The sequence below is a fragment of the Meleagris gallopavo genome, chromosome 4 (genome assembly GCF_905368555.1).
Source record: "Meleagris gallopavo chromosome 4, MGAL_WU_HG_1.1, whole genome shotgun sequence".
NCBI classification, from domain to species: domain Eukaryota; kingdom Metazoa; phylum Chordata; class Aves; order Galliformes; family Phasianidae; genus Meleagris; species Meleagris gallopavo.
In genome coordinates this window covers 18,993,592-19,008,618 of record NC_139407.1, presented here as the reverse complement: position 1 = coordinate 19,008,618, position 15,027 = coordinate 18,993,592, and the positions used below count along the sequence as shown (strand labels likewise).

Sequence of the window (15,027 nt, the reverse complement as noted above, 5' to 3'; positions counted from 1 at the left end):
CTCCCAAGGAGACGGCACAATCCTGCAGGACAGTTCTTTTGGAAGGGACTTTTGGAAAAAAAAAAACAACCGAGGGGAAATGGTATTTCAGGAACATCACAGAGTGGAGGGGCACTGAGCACCTGATGGAGCTGTATATGTCCCTGTTCACTGCAGGGGAGTCAGACCAGATGGCCTTTAAGGTCCCTTCTGACTCAAACGGTCCTGTGATTCCCTACCCCTCTTCCCCCTCCCTTAGTTCCCATGCCCTGTGCAATACCCCAAGCACTCAGCACATCATTCAAACACAGAATCCTCCTGAACTACACATTTCCTCTCATATCAGCCTTGGTCACACACTGGCAGTCCTTTCTGAGTTAATCTATTACTCTGAAAGAGTTACATTGTTAATAACCTAAAAGAAGAAAGGAGAAAAATCCCTACCCATCTTTTCTCATGCATAAGGAAGGACGTTTCATATATTTTCTAATTGTCACGTGAATTGGATTGCAATGCTACAGATAATCCTTCCGCTCCAGCTCAGAAAACTTGCACACTTTTCTAGTGCCTGGGAAAAAGCATGGAATTCACTCCAGATGGGTTCTCTCCAAAACCTTCTGTTCGGGAAAGTTGTTTTGTTTTCAGATACGAGCCTGCTTTATCCTGCAGCCCACCCCAAGCTCGAGTGTCAGAGGATGGGAAGAATGGAAAATGTACAGGTGTTTGTTGGCGAGGCAGCCAACATTCCAGCTACAGCTTTCTCAGGAGAAGCCTTACAAAAGCAATTCCAGATTGTCCTTCTCACTGTAATCCCTGCTTTGATGGGAGGGATGGAAAGTTGGAAATCCCAGGCTCTGCTTTTCATCCAGAAGCCACTGCTATTTCATTTTTAGCAGGAATGCAGAGCCCATGATGAACACAGAAGCTGCTCTGCTCTGGTTGTTCAAAAAGAAAACTGTAAAAAAAACGATCCAAAATTCATTTTTTCTGCTCTTGTTCACTCCATGCCTTGCTCTCATGCCTATCTGTAAAGTTGCCATTGTAAACCTATCCCAACCTGTTGTTGATCCTGTAAGTGTTGTACAAGCATTAGAAAAAGGCGGGAGATAGATAGCAGCAAACATGCCCAACTTTTTGAATGCCTCCTAAAACAACAAAAGGAAAAATAGCCATAGAGTCATAGAATGGTTTGTGATAGAAGGGACCTTTAAGATCATAAAATCTAAAGAAATACTTTCTTTGGTTGTGGTGTTGCATAGGTTTGGCCACTTTCTCCCTGAAATAACCACAGATTCTGTTACCATCTCAGTTCCACGCTGCAAGAAAAGGCACGTGTATATTTACAGCTCTGTCAGTGCGTTGCTCCCTTCATCCGTTGTCACATTTTCACTGTTAGAGATGCAGACTCATATGCAATAAGCTTGTTTTTCAAATACTCGATTTCACACAACACTATTATTTATGGTTAAGGCTTTACTGAGAGGACTGACAATCAATCACTCGAAGCTGGTGTCAGTGCCAGGAGCACTCATATCCTACAGGCCACCCTTCTGACTGGCAGCAGGCATCAACACACAGCGGATGGCCATATCCCTTACTGTCCCCTGAGGTCATGTTGATCAGCCTTCGGCTTTTCTGTCAGAAGGCATAAAAAAGGGATTCCACATGCTGCGTGGTGCAGGACTGATGGATAATCCCACAGCAGTACTCTGGACCATCTCCAGTGTCCCCAGAACCTGTTTCTTTCATAGATTTCAGAGGTATCCCACAGCCGAGCAGCGCTGTGGAGGTCAGCTGGCTGTTCTACACACTAGAGAGTCTAAAAGATGCCAGATGCTGACAGCACAATATCCATCATCTAACGACACAATTATCGTCTCCTTTCCTATGCTGAACATTCAGCAGCAGGCACCATCTTGCAGAAGAGGTAGCTGCTGGGGTTCAAATAATGCTAACTTCCATCATCGTGTAATTGTCAGCCCAGCTCTCTGAGTACCTCTCGGTGCTGTCCTACTCACTGCTGTGACCATTCAGAGTCAAGAAAGGGGTTGTTGGGAAAAGGAAATGAGACCCCTGATGCCAACAGCTGGTGATAGAATGCATCACACTCAAAGAACAGAGACAAAATGTGAGCTACTGGGCCCGGGCAAGTGGACAAGAGGGCATATGCTGAGGAGCCAACAAAAGCTGACAAGTGAGATGGATAAACTGTATCACGAGGATGTGATAGGAAAACGGGCAGGACAAACACAGAAAACGCCACCAGGGACACAAGCAAATTGCTTTGTCTCAACAAGATCTATCCTTTCTCACACGTGCATAGTCCCGTCCAAAGGTGCAGTCACACCAGTATTTTAAGCCAGCAACAGAGCTGTTATCAAGGCAGCTGGTGCTGCACTGCCTGGACCCCCTTGGCCTCCCCTCCCTCTCCAGCTGCTTCCCTGCCTGCATGCTCGCACTGAGGATCACCTCCAGCCCGTGCTGAGCCCTCCCTGAGTGTAACTCTACCCCTAAGCAAGCGTGCACCTGCCGTACACCACAGCCTTACAACACAGCAAACATGGCCCCGAGTACAAAGATCTTGTAAAAACATGCTGTAGCAGGCCAGGAGATGCTATCAAGAAGCTGAACAAGAAGCAGTGTACCTCTGGTCTTTAAATTCTTGCCTGTTATCCCCCCTGAATCTACTTGACTCAAAGTTGCAAAGCGTTACTGGAAGCAGGACAGCAGAAGTGCACCTTGTGAATTCACTTATTGCACTCAGTACTTAAAGGCCCACAACTTTTTAGTTGATAACTGAGATTAACAGGCTTCTCTCTTTTATACCTGGGATTGTACTGCAGTACAAAAATGACACAAAAAACTGACACAAATACTTTAGTGCAGAGCTCGCATGGCACACAGAGCATCCTTAGTACCCAAGCCCATTTAACACGCGAGTTTGCAGTTACACACAGTAATGAACAGACCAACACACAATTGCCCGGATAGATAAAGTGGACATTAAGGCTTTACTCAACACCACCAAAGTATTTAGAAATTAGTTTATCACGCATAGCAAAGATGGGCTTCTTGAGACTTCTAATGAAAGCTGATATAGCCATTACCTGATTACTGTAATGTACACGCAATCATTAATACAAAAGTCCTCCTTAACTATCTTTATTTTATGGCCACAGCTATCCTAGGAGGGAACGGGAGGGGGGAAGAGGAAAACAATGCTTCTTGCTTGTGTTTATGCCAACTGTAATGGGGTTGTGGCATTGAAGAACGCCAATTGGACACCAAAGTTCATTTCGTGGCCTTGACAACAAGACGTGGGTCTAACAGCAGCATATGATGTTCTGAGGGTAGAATGGGACAAAATGACACTGATATTAATCCAGGGGCTGTGGCCAGCTTTTTGCAGCACCAGAGATTGCTGGCTAGTATGTGAAGGTGTTCTGAATTCACAGTCCCCACTTCAGCTGCACTGAACCAAGTCCTGTTACAGGTAAGGAGCTGAGCCCTGGCATCTGCATGTAAACGACGATCCTGTCCTTCAGCAGCAAAAACACAGACAAAGAAAAGATTCATAAGGGATCTGGTAATTATTTCTCAAGTTTGTTCAGCAAAGTGCACTCTGTTATTTTGCTGCTGGCTCCTGCTAATAATTTGCTCTCCATTTATAAAGAATAGAGCCTCCAAAAAATTTGTTGGCATCTGGCTCAATCAAAATGAAAAAAGTCATAATAAGGAAACTGTCTTTCAGAAAGAGTGAGGATTGTGTTCTCTGAATGTAGATTTTTTTAATGACTTTGGATTTTGCAGATTGTAGTCATTATACAGCTATTTATGAGGAAGTATTATTGTTGTCTTTGTCAACAAAAAACCTCAAGAACACTGTTTGTCACCTAGAATTGGTATTGCCACAAAATAAATCTTCTCTCAGCGTTTCTGTGGATGTTTTCACAGGATCGTTAGAGAACCTGAACCCCACTATTAGTGCAAATTAAAAATTATTTAATAGTGCTGCCTGTGAAAGGGTGCTGTTTTTACAGCTGTCAAAGACCTCAGACACTGATCATTTTGTGTAACAATACGTTATTTTCTTTTAGTACTTCTAGACAAATTGCAGGTGTTATCTTATGATTCTTTTAATGTCTGTATTATTGTAAAAGCACTAGAATGAGTGAATAAATAGTCACCTAAAAAAGGTATTGATTTTGCATCTTTAAAAGCAAAGTACCAAGAACATCAGTAATATGTTTACCTCAAAAATATGAATATCTTTACGTATCATTCCATTCACACTGAAAGTTTTGGAGCTTTGTACCTCTTTGGAGAGAGTTCCTACTGTGTATCATTTACACCTCATGTAAACTTGTAGGTTAAGTGGTACATTAGCCTTGCTTGCAATCAGAAATTACACCTATCCTTCGAGAATGCTTCTAAATATTTTGACTTTAATGACGGAGCTTTTTAGCCTTTCTGTTTGTTCAAGTCAAAGTTAGCTTCTTGTTGCTTCCCCTGTTGCTCCTTCTCCCATGTGCAGAATCTCACCTGCTAAAACCCACTACTGCCAAACATGCAGCAGACTGCAGACAAAAGACAACGTTCAATGAAACAGGAACCACTGAATTTCCCATTCAAGCCATGACCATAAAACAGTGGGGTCACAGCAGACCTGTAGCATACATGAAGAAGCAGATCTTCAAGGAATGCATGTTTTCATATATTGAAAGAAGTATAGGGGCTGCACATTTTCCAGCCATGTATAATTCCTAGCAGTGTGTAATTCTATTTACATTCATGTGTCTCACTTCCTGCTGCAGCTGTAATAAACATCCTTTTATATTTGGCAATTTCAGGGTTACTCATCTTTCTTTCCTACTGTTATCAATTCTCTATTTCAAATATCTGCCTGTATCCTGCTCTTTCCAGTAAGATATATGAGTCTACAGATAATATACGCACCCCACGTATACAGATGCCCATGCAAAGCCTCCAGAATTTAGTGCGCTGTTCCCTTTGGCTAATGTTTCTCCTTAGCAACTGCACCCCACACCAATCCTTTCAATACCATCAGCTCACCTGCCCTTTCTCTGCATTTGGTCCAACTCAAAAGACTTGCTTGTTTTTTTCTGACAGAACACTGGAAGTTTCCAAACAATTTTTGCTTCCTAAGGTAGACTTCAAAATGAATATATGTGCCTGCATACATACAATGGCCACTGGCTTGTGCAGTGATCCCAGGAAAGAACAAAGTTTAGTTGTCAATAACATAATCCTTATTACAGTACAGGTCACAGATAGATCTGAAGGGCATCTTTTGATTTTTATTTATCCCCCCTGACTCAGATGTATAGGTTAAAAGGTAAAGTTAGGTAAGATGAGTCCAACCCAGAGTGTCCAAATGACCCTCAAAGAGGAGGCTGCTGTGTCAGAGCAGTGAGAGCGCACATGCAGGGAGTCAGCAGGTTCTAGACTGATTGAGAGAAGACCCACAGTTGTGATGAAAAAGACCAGAGAAGATTGGGCAACAGCAGTACAGCAACCATGCACATTGGAGTAGTTCTGAAACCAAAGTAGTTTTATTTATTAGTAAGTCTGACTTACTTATGATCTCTGTAACTATAAAATCATCTCTTCTTTATCACCAATCAATCTAGGTATCTTTGGCCAGATGTCTTCTTTAAGCATTGCAGAAGGATTTAAAGGGCAGAAGCAAATGGATGGATTAGAGACTGTTGCAGAAGAAGTGAAAGTCAGTACTGCCATGGGTGGGAAAAGTGGTCATGATTTGATTGACTGGTTTTCCTTCTATCTGGCAGATACATAAGATGATTCTGCCTGCCACTGCAGCAGCAAGTGCTCCAGTGATAAGATCCACAATACTACCTGTTCTCAGGAAACTCTAGTACACAAGTCTTACTTTCTTCTTCCATCAAATTTCTGTTAACATTTCCCTCGCAGTAGATCTTACCACCAAGATGAATAAATCCATCAGTAGAAACACAGACATACATGATTGCAATTACTCTAGCATGTGCACACCAGCTCTCCAGTACGTTTCACAACACATTCATATACAATCGTAATGTGTTCTCCACTGAATACGCTGTGCTTTCCAGTCACAACATTTAAAAGGGAGAAAGGGAAAGAAAAGAGAATATGCAGAAATTGATGCTGATCAGAGAAAGCAGCCAGGTCCCAGAAAAACATCCAGGAGAAAAAAAATTCTTACTTCAACTATTTCTGCTGGTTTGACATAATTTTCTCCATTTATTATTCATTTTCTCTGTAGTTCTTAGCTTTTAACAACCCATTAACATACCATACAAGTCAAGGGTTTTCAGGATTGCATTTCCAACATTTGCTTCTCCTTGCTACTTTTCCATTTTTTTAATTCAAAAATTGTACTAAACTTTAAATTTCACATTTTCTGTTATATTTATAAAGTCTCACTTCCCTTTAAATAACTTAAACTCCTTTTTATTTTATGTGATTCCAGTCAATTAGCCATCATGCCAACATACCACCAAGAATCAAGCAGAATTACTCCAGGGTGAGTTGCCTTATGGCTTTAGGTTACCTTGGTTTGGAGTGCTGAAGAAGTCAGTGTAACTAAGAAAAGTTTATAGTCTTAAGAAATATCCCAGAGTTATCCTTCTCTTGTGCCTTTACTCCTTTCCTCACCATTTGAAGTCCTGTTCCTGCCAATACTTGCCATGGGTAAATGACATCCTTGCAACTCTTCTCTGCTGCACCTCCAAGAACCCCTCTCAGCTGGACACAGGACAGTGAGTCTGGCTTTAATTTATTCTTTCCCTTTTATCAGGTGTAAGGGAGCAAAAGAGCTAAAACTCTCACCTTCTCTCTCTCCGTTAAGGAGAATGTATTCAGATCTCCAAAGAGAAGTGCCTAACGCTGTAAGCGCATTGTCTTAGAGAAAGAAAATCACTTGAAAAGCTTAAATGTATCCAAGTCAAAGGCAACCACAATTCTAGCACTCCCTGCAGTCCCTGTCGTGGAAAAGGAATCGCCACAAGAGGTAATATGAAAGAGCACCCAACAAGGGATTTCAGGAGATCATTTTTGTATACTAGGTGCATTCTTTAGAAGGGTTTTTTAAATTATAAGGAAGAGCCTCAGATTACAGGAAGATGTGCATACACACATACGTCCTTAATTCCTCCATGTGTTTTACTCCGAAAGATTTATCTTGTAGGCTCTGCAATAGATGTAGCGAGCAGGGATGTCTGCTGACTCAGTAATGGGGATGAAAGTCAGACAACCCTAGTGCCTCCATTTCATTCAGAAGCTATCTGTCTCCTGGTTGCTGCTGGTTATGACCCAGGAAAAAGTGGATGCATGGCTTGACACAGCATAGGAAACAGAAGCTATATGTTAATGATCACATGCTGTTTCTACCTTGAAAAGACAGTTCTATTACTTCCAGTTGGAGACTGTTTGACTGGGGGGTAGGAGGAAAGGGAACGTGTGATTCAGTTCTAACAACTTGTAAAAAGCATCAACGATTTTAACCTGCATTTTCCCTTCCGTCGTACTCCCATCTCAGTTAAAGCTTCTCGTTTGATGTTTTCCTCCACTGACTATGACCAACCTTTAAAACACTTGAGATGAAGCCAGGTAGATCAAATAGAATACGGTATAATCTGTGTACGCTCTAACAGCATTAGCAGACATCAGCAAAGGGAATGGATTACTTCCCCACTCAACTTAAACTCATTTTTGCCCTTAAGTGCCATACACGTACAGAACACCAAGGACAAAGAGGATCAAGTAACATTAATTGCACGGTTTGGGGCACCATTTAGACTAGCTGCTCCAGACAATCAGACAAATCAAGCTTTTGATTTAGATGCCTATGTGTTGATAGGAAAGTGTGCTATATCAGCTGCTCCAACTCGGTCCCCTTGGTTTCATTTTGGCATGGGAGGTTACAATTGCAGTGCTTTACCAGAAGCTCTTGGTGACAACCAGATTTTGCTAAGATATTAAAGCTCTTCTTGCAAAGTCCTGCTGCTTTTTCCATATATTAAAAACTGCATTAGTGTTCAGTCAGGTTGCACAAGAGGAAAACAATACATCTAGCTAATACCATGTATTCACTTTGCATTATAGCTTGCTTCCCATCTATTATAAACTTTTCTCACTCTGCAATAAATTGATCTTTTTTTTTTTTTCTTTCCGTCCCCTTTTCAGATTTCCTGATTCCAAACCTCTTACTAAGCTTGATTTGCTGCTTCTGCTGGGCCACCTAAACTATACCATGTGCATTATACCTCAGGGTAGATCATTAATTCTCACCTCTTTGATTTAGCTGCAGTCTCACTCAGATTCCTGCATCATTTTATCTCCCTCGATTTTTTCTGCCAGTTTGAAACTCAGCTTTGGTTCTGCCTCCTTAAACATCAGAAGAAAATACATTTCTTTTACCTTGACCTCATTTTCTCACCTGGCAACATTTGGCTTTTTTACTGATGTCTCCCCAAATCGTGTTTTTGCCATTTAGCACTAAGGAAAGCATTTCTGTGTTCCAGCAAGGGCAGCTATTTGCGTTCCTATCATGTTCTGATTCATCCCATGCATCTGTCTGGGCAATTCTGAGCTCAGTGCCAAAACAATTTGTGAGTTTGTATTATAGCTAGAAAGCCTCTCTAGTATCTTGATGGCATAGCTGTATTTGCAGTACCATATTAATATAGGCCAGTCAACTCTGCATTCACCAGTGCCTTTCTGTGCTGTTGGCCCTTGGTTTCCAATTGTAAAAATCGGTTATCTTGGCAAAAATGCAGATCTCCAACTTTCAGGCTAAACCCACAGTTCAATCACTTTTATATTTAATTCAGTACTAATTTCCTTCACTTTTCAGTCATTGACTCCAAGTTCAGGTTCATACTATTCTCAGTGTCATCTCCACCACTCTATAGCATTAGCAACCCTTTCAGAAAAGGTAAGAGAATGTTATCTTTCTTCTATCAAATACTGCCACCAGAGCTTAATCATTAATGCTTTTTAGTATAGATGGTCCACAATTTGCTTGTCTCGGTAATTTCACCTCAATGTAATGCTCATCAAACCATCACATCCACTATGAACTCATCAGAAAAAAAGCATCTCATTTAAACTCAAGAGGAAGCTGGCCTGGCAACCCTGGAGATCAAAGTACTCTGATGTATTTACAGGAGCCAGATATGCACCCACACAACCTTCTCTCTGTGCAAAGCGCATCCCTTTTCCCTCTGGGAAGCCACCTTTACTCATCAGCCCTTCAGTACCAAGCTAGTCCTCTCTCAATACAGAAAGCAGACAGCATACTAGCTGTATGTTTTTTTTCATTTTGCATGTATCCATCCACCTTCAGCACTTATAAAGGCACCCAAACCACACTAAATTGCACCAATCATCTGCTGCTGCTACTAAATGGAGCCACCAATACTGATCACCTCCAACTCTCCAAACACAATTTATTTTTAAATGAATATATAGCTCAGAATCCTTCTCACTAATGAAAAGCCACAACTGTGTCTGCTACACAGCAGGAATGACTCAGGACCTTATTTTCACAGCGGTGCTTTGCAGCTCGCATCACTATAGGCTATGGAAACTAGGAGATTTTATACCAGGTGGGCTTCGGCACACAGAAAAACTTGCTGCTGTAAGGGACCAGGGATAATTAAATCAAAAGAGTTTAATAGAAAAGTGAAAGTCTCAACTTGCCACTTGGTCAAACCAGAGCGAAAGAGGAATTGTTCAAAAGCTTCACAAATAAATTCTAGGGAAAAAGGTATAAAAAAGCAAGATGCCATTTAGTTGATTTGACTGGGTGTGATGGCACTTGCCACAGAGAGTAAGAGGCAGGATGTCACGGCTGTCATCACCGGCACGCAGCAGGCAGCAGCTATCTGCTCAAGCAGTGTGTGGCTATGCACACTCCAACACCTGCAAGAACAGGAGTCCAAATGAAAGCAGCTTTTGAAAGCATCACCCTCTCACCTATAGGCAACTTCTCTTCTGCCTCCTTTTCTGTCCTTGATGCCCCTTCCACGCTCTTGGCAGCGCCCTGACCACCAGCACTTAACAACTCCAGCGGGGTGGGTGTCAGACTCAGGACAGAATATATCTTGCATTATCTTAAGCTTTGCATCAATATAACACACTAAGAGCTTTAATTTTATTTATTTTGGCTGGGTAGTGGGTGTGGATTAACAGTGCGTTATATAGCCTCTTTCCAAGGCTGTTGTTTGGTCTCTTGCTTGACAATCCAACTACTGTATGGATAATCTCCCAAAGGCCTTGCACTCCCATACTGCTAGAGTGAGATTTTCACAAGACTTCTGATCCTATTTATCTAAATAAGCATCTAAATAAATGTCAAGCTTCTCCAGGAGTCCTGCATGTTGAGCGCTACATGAGGTGCTGCTACGAGATTAGGTCTTGAACATTCAGCCCTATGAAGCACGATTGTGCTATTCACTACTACTGACCAGGACCTTCTGGTCAAACTGGAGGGCAAGAAGAAAACGCGCAGGCAGTGGAAACAGGGACAGGTAACCTGAGATGCTGCTAGGCCATGTAAGAATGGAGTCAGGAAGGACAGGACCCAATTGGAACGATATTCAGCAGGGGGCACAAAGAAAGATAAGAAATAGGTACATCATACATCCATAGGTAAATCAACAGGAAAAGGAAAGTCTAAGAGGGCATACCCTCCCTAGTGAGCAAACAGGCAGGCTGCTAACAATGGGCACAGAGAAGGCTGATGGGTACTCAACAACTTTTTTGCCTTTCTAAGAGTTGAACCAATTCCTGAATTACTACATAAATTACTGAGTACTGTGCATTCAAACTTTTTACAGTATCACTTGTTTTACAGTTTGGGCAGACGGATTTCACAATGTTGGAATGCCACATTAATTTTACATTTAATAGTGATATTTCATTGCTTCTAAAACTTTTCATGCTATCTCATTTCTAGTAGCCATTCCTAAGTCATGTTTTTATCTGCCAAGATGACGTGTTCAAAGAACTTTGGTGAAGCTTCTATGAAAAACTTGCATGAAAAATACAGTCATGAGCAGCACTTCCCAAATGTGAGAAAGACACAGCAGAGTGCTTTAAAGGCCAATCAATTATGGAATAATTCCTGCAAACTGTAGCAGTAATTAATGAGCAAGTAACATGCAGTATTTGGAAGCAAACAGCAGTTAGCAAACACTGCACACAGTTTTGTGATTGCAATTCAAGAAATAGTCTTCCACCCGTTTAATGATAATGGGTATTAACAGATTCCTCTAGTTAATGATGTGTCTTGCACTTATATCATCTAGTTCTAATTTGAAAGATGACTGTGCAAAAAAATAGCACCTTCTTTCCTGCATGCATTCACAGGAGAGAGAATCAAGTTTCCACAAGAGTTTGTTTGGATTGAGAAACCAGCTGTGATTAATGCAAGGGAGACATCTGTAAGCCCAGAGAAATTAAGATTTCACTGCATGACGGGAAGGACGGATGCTGTAACTGGAGGGTTCACGTGGCTTTCCTCTCATGCTGGGTGTAAGCAGGACTGATCCCCTTCTCCAGCCTTATGATACATTCTCTAAGCTTTGTGAAGCAGCTCTGACTACCCTGAGAATGGGATAAGTGTGACCTGTTCCCTTAGCAACTGGTGGGAAGGTCTGCCCAGCTTCTGTACGCACCTCCAACATTGCTCTAAATAAACTTTTTCAGTTGTGGACCAATGGATTTTTTTTTGCTAGATTGTGTAATCAGCCCCAACAGCTGAAATCCACTGACAACCTACAAAATCTGTTTGATTACATCTTATCATCAGGGAAGATCTCCAGAGAAGGGCCTCTTTTTCACACTGCATTTGTACAGCAACCAGAGAGAAACCAGTGCTAATTGGCAAGTTCATTAAATAATGTTCCTGGTCTTAAAAAAAAAAAAAAAAATTACGAAAGACCAGACAAAGATTGTTATGCAGCCAGACACTGGACAAGGTAAAGTAGGATTTTAACTTAGAAATGGAAGAGAGCTGATTTTTATTTTTTATTTTTATTTCACTAGCAACAGACACAAGAAACACGGAGAATATTTTTACACAGACTGTCACTGTGCTTTAAAACTCAAGGTTGTTTTAGCATTACCCTTCAATAATCCCAAAGAGAATCAATTTACTGAAATGCATTAAGACTGGTATTTTTTTCCATGAACTGCTTCCAATAGTGCAATGAAGCTGACTAAGAAAAGAAAGCCTTTTCTAAGTAAACTTACATCTGCTACCCAGGGGGTCTGCCTCCCCAAAGTATGGAATGCGTTGGGCATGTTCAAACTGAAAAAAGTTGAAAAACACTTTTTGAACAGTGGGTCTATTCACCTGAGAAGGCATGCAGAAATCTTGAAACAAAATATTCTTAACATCCGACTTTTCAGCTCTGAAGTGGTCAGAAAGATCACAAGCAAAACTTTTTGAGACCCATCACTTGCTTCAGATATCTCGCTTTCCAAATGGAAAGCATCCAGCATTTGGTTATGAGTACTGAGGACTTGGGATGACCCGACTGTTCTGTGGTAGGTAGCATCTTCTGTGTTCTGCAACGTGTTCTGGGGCTTCTCGACCCCATCAGGAATGCAACCTTGCATCAAGATAATTTAAGAACTGAATGAGTGACTCTTATAGCAGGTGCTCAAGTCCCCGCAGTCCAGACTTTCAGGCAACAGCTCTTTTTCCAAGCGCAATTGCTTTGGTCTGGTTTCGTGACTACAGTCCAATTGCTCAGAATTTCAACAGCTAACAGTTGGCATTGGAAATGGTCTGGTTTTCCAACATGAAGCATCCCCAACAGTTCCACAGAAGTTTAAAAAAAAAAAAAAGTGGGTGCTTGCCATGTATTTGAATTTATGGTTACTTGGGTTTTTAAGAAATTTGAATCAAGCGTGTGTACCATGTGAAGAAAATACATGTGATCCATGCAGTATTGCCAAAATACTTGCAGAAAGACCACTAATGAATTTAAGCTCCCAAGTCTGAGCCTTTTTTTCTTATACACATTAACAGTCTTGGCAGGAGGTGTCAACCTGAGCCAGAAGGCAGCTTATCTTTCCTTACGATTCCGTCTTAACTTAGCCAGCGGAAGTATCTAATATGAAATATTGACAGGTTGAGATTGATCTGTCACAAAGGCATTAAGAATTTATTGCTGCACTAAGAAAAAAAAAGAAAAAAAGGCAACTTTTTTAGACGCTTAAGCTGCTTTTATTTTGTCAAAGAAAAAAGGAAAAGACAAATGCCAAATGTACGTGAAGCCAATCACGGGATTGCATTTCTTTTTCCTCATTTTCTTGAGGAAAGGAGAGTGTTAAACTGCCATCCACTAAAAGCAGCAATTTTATGCTGAGGTCTCCAAGTCAGTGAATTTACATTTCGTAAGAACACCCTGAGGGGCTTTCAGCTACTTTGCTTAAAAGGTAGACAGATACATTTACAGCAGCGCATGCAGAGCTCCATGTGCTAACATGGCCACAGAGCTAAAGATTCGCTTTCTGGCACATGTGTGTTAGGGGTGACTTAGTTCTAAGCAGGTAATGCATAAGGACACTTTTATGTGTTGGCTGGGAATACAGTTCAGTAAAGAATGTGACTGTAATTACTGGTAACGAGGGTATAAATTTCTGATCCCTGCTTTGTTGGCTGAATTTTGCTAGTGTTTTGAAGCATCTACATTTTACAATTGCCTTATTTATACCCTGAAATTTGGTACATTAGTTTTTTGTGCATGTGAAATGCTTTTTTATTCCATTCGGTAGGAAACTACTGCCTTTACAAACTTGTCCTTCACAAAAAACATTATAATCAATTTAATTTAAAATATTTTAACAATATAATAGATTGTTAGAGATTTTTAGCTTGAACACATTAATTGTATGGATCTTCGTTTCATTTTGAATAAGTAATAACCCTGTATAATGTTCAAATTTATATTGCTCCTATGGAGAAATCATTTGTAAATTAAAAAAAAAAATCTCTCCTATATTATTCCCCCCAAAATGAGTCATATCTACTATATGGATTTACAACAGGAAATCCAGCACGTTAGTTCACCCTGAGCTTCAACCACCCATCATGCAGGATGGCAGTGTTTCATCTCCATTCCAAAGTCATTCAAACAACTTGCCCAAGCAAAGTCTCTACACAAGGGTTGAACAAACACATTTTGGGGCCAGGTTGTCATTCAGACTGGGACATCTGGAAACATGCCTTTCTTTGATAATCAAGTTCTCCAAGAATAGATAGCTAATCTACACGCTGCTAGGTTTAGTCACGTGGATACAGAATAAAGACTCCCTATAAGTACCTTAATTGTGAATTAGCACCTGAATGTCATACACTTGTATCACGGATTGGGATGAGGCTGCCCAGTCATCACAACAATGGTATATTCCAAAGCTGCTCCCTTCTGCAGGTACAGCAGTGACATTTTTAGGTAAGATTTTATACTGTTTCAGAATAACTCAAGCTAACTGAAGCCAGTGACCAAATCAGGGGGTCACCTTGCCTCATTACAGTCAAATTCTACATCAAATTAATAAACTAGTATCTACTTGTGGCATTATCTTGGCTTTCCTCAATGACAAATCAGTCCCTTTTGTCGACTCTTTGCTTTCTGAGCCAGTAGGTAAAATTTCCAGGCCTTACTTTGCTTACTTAGCCCTTGACTTCAGCAGAGTTGCACCACATTTACACCGATATCAGAGGGAGCAACATTTGCCTAATCATGTATTTCTTTGAAAATAATTCAATTGAAACATCTCAAAGTGAGTCTTTGATTCTATGTTTAAGTGATGAGCAGGACTAGGCAAGTCACCCTGCCCCTGTACTTGGCACTGGTGAGGCCCCACCTCAAGTACTGTGTTCAGTTTTGGGCATCTCAGAACAGAAAGGACATTGAGGTGCTGGAGCAGGTCCAAAGAAGGGCAACAAGGCTTGTGAAGGGTTTGGAGAATAAGCCCTATGAAGAGAGACTGAAGGAACTGCGGCTG

The 15,027-nt window shown here is 41.1% G+C and overlaps 1 protein-coding gene across 6 annotated transcripts in view; it reads right to left on the bottom strand.

The window, feature by feature from the left end:
- CXXC4 (CXXC finger protein 4) overlaps positions 1 to 15,027 on the bottom strand; it is a 170,986-nt gene that overhangs the window by 94,691 nt on the left and 61,268 nt on the right. The window lies entirely within an intron of this gene.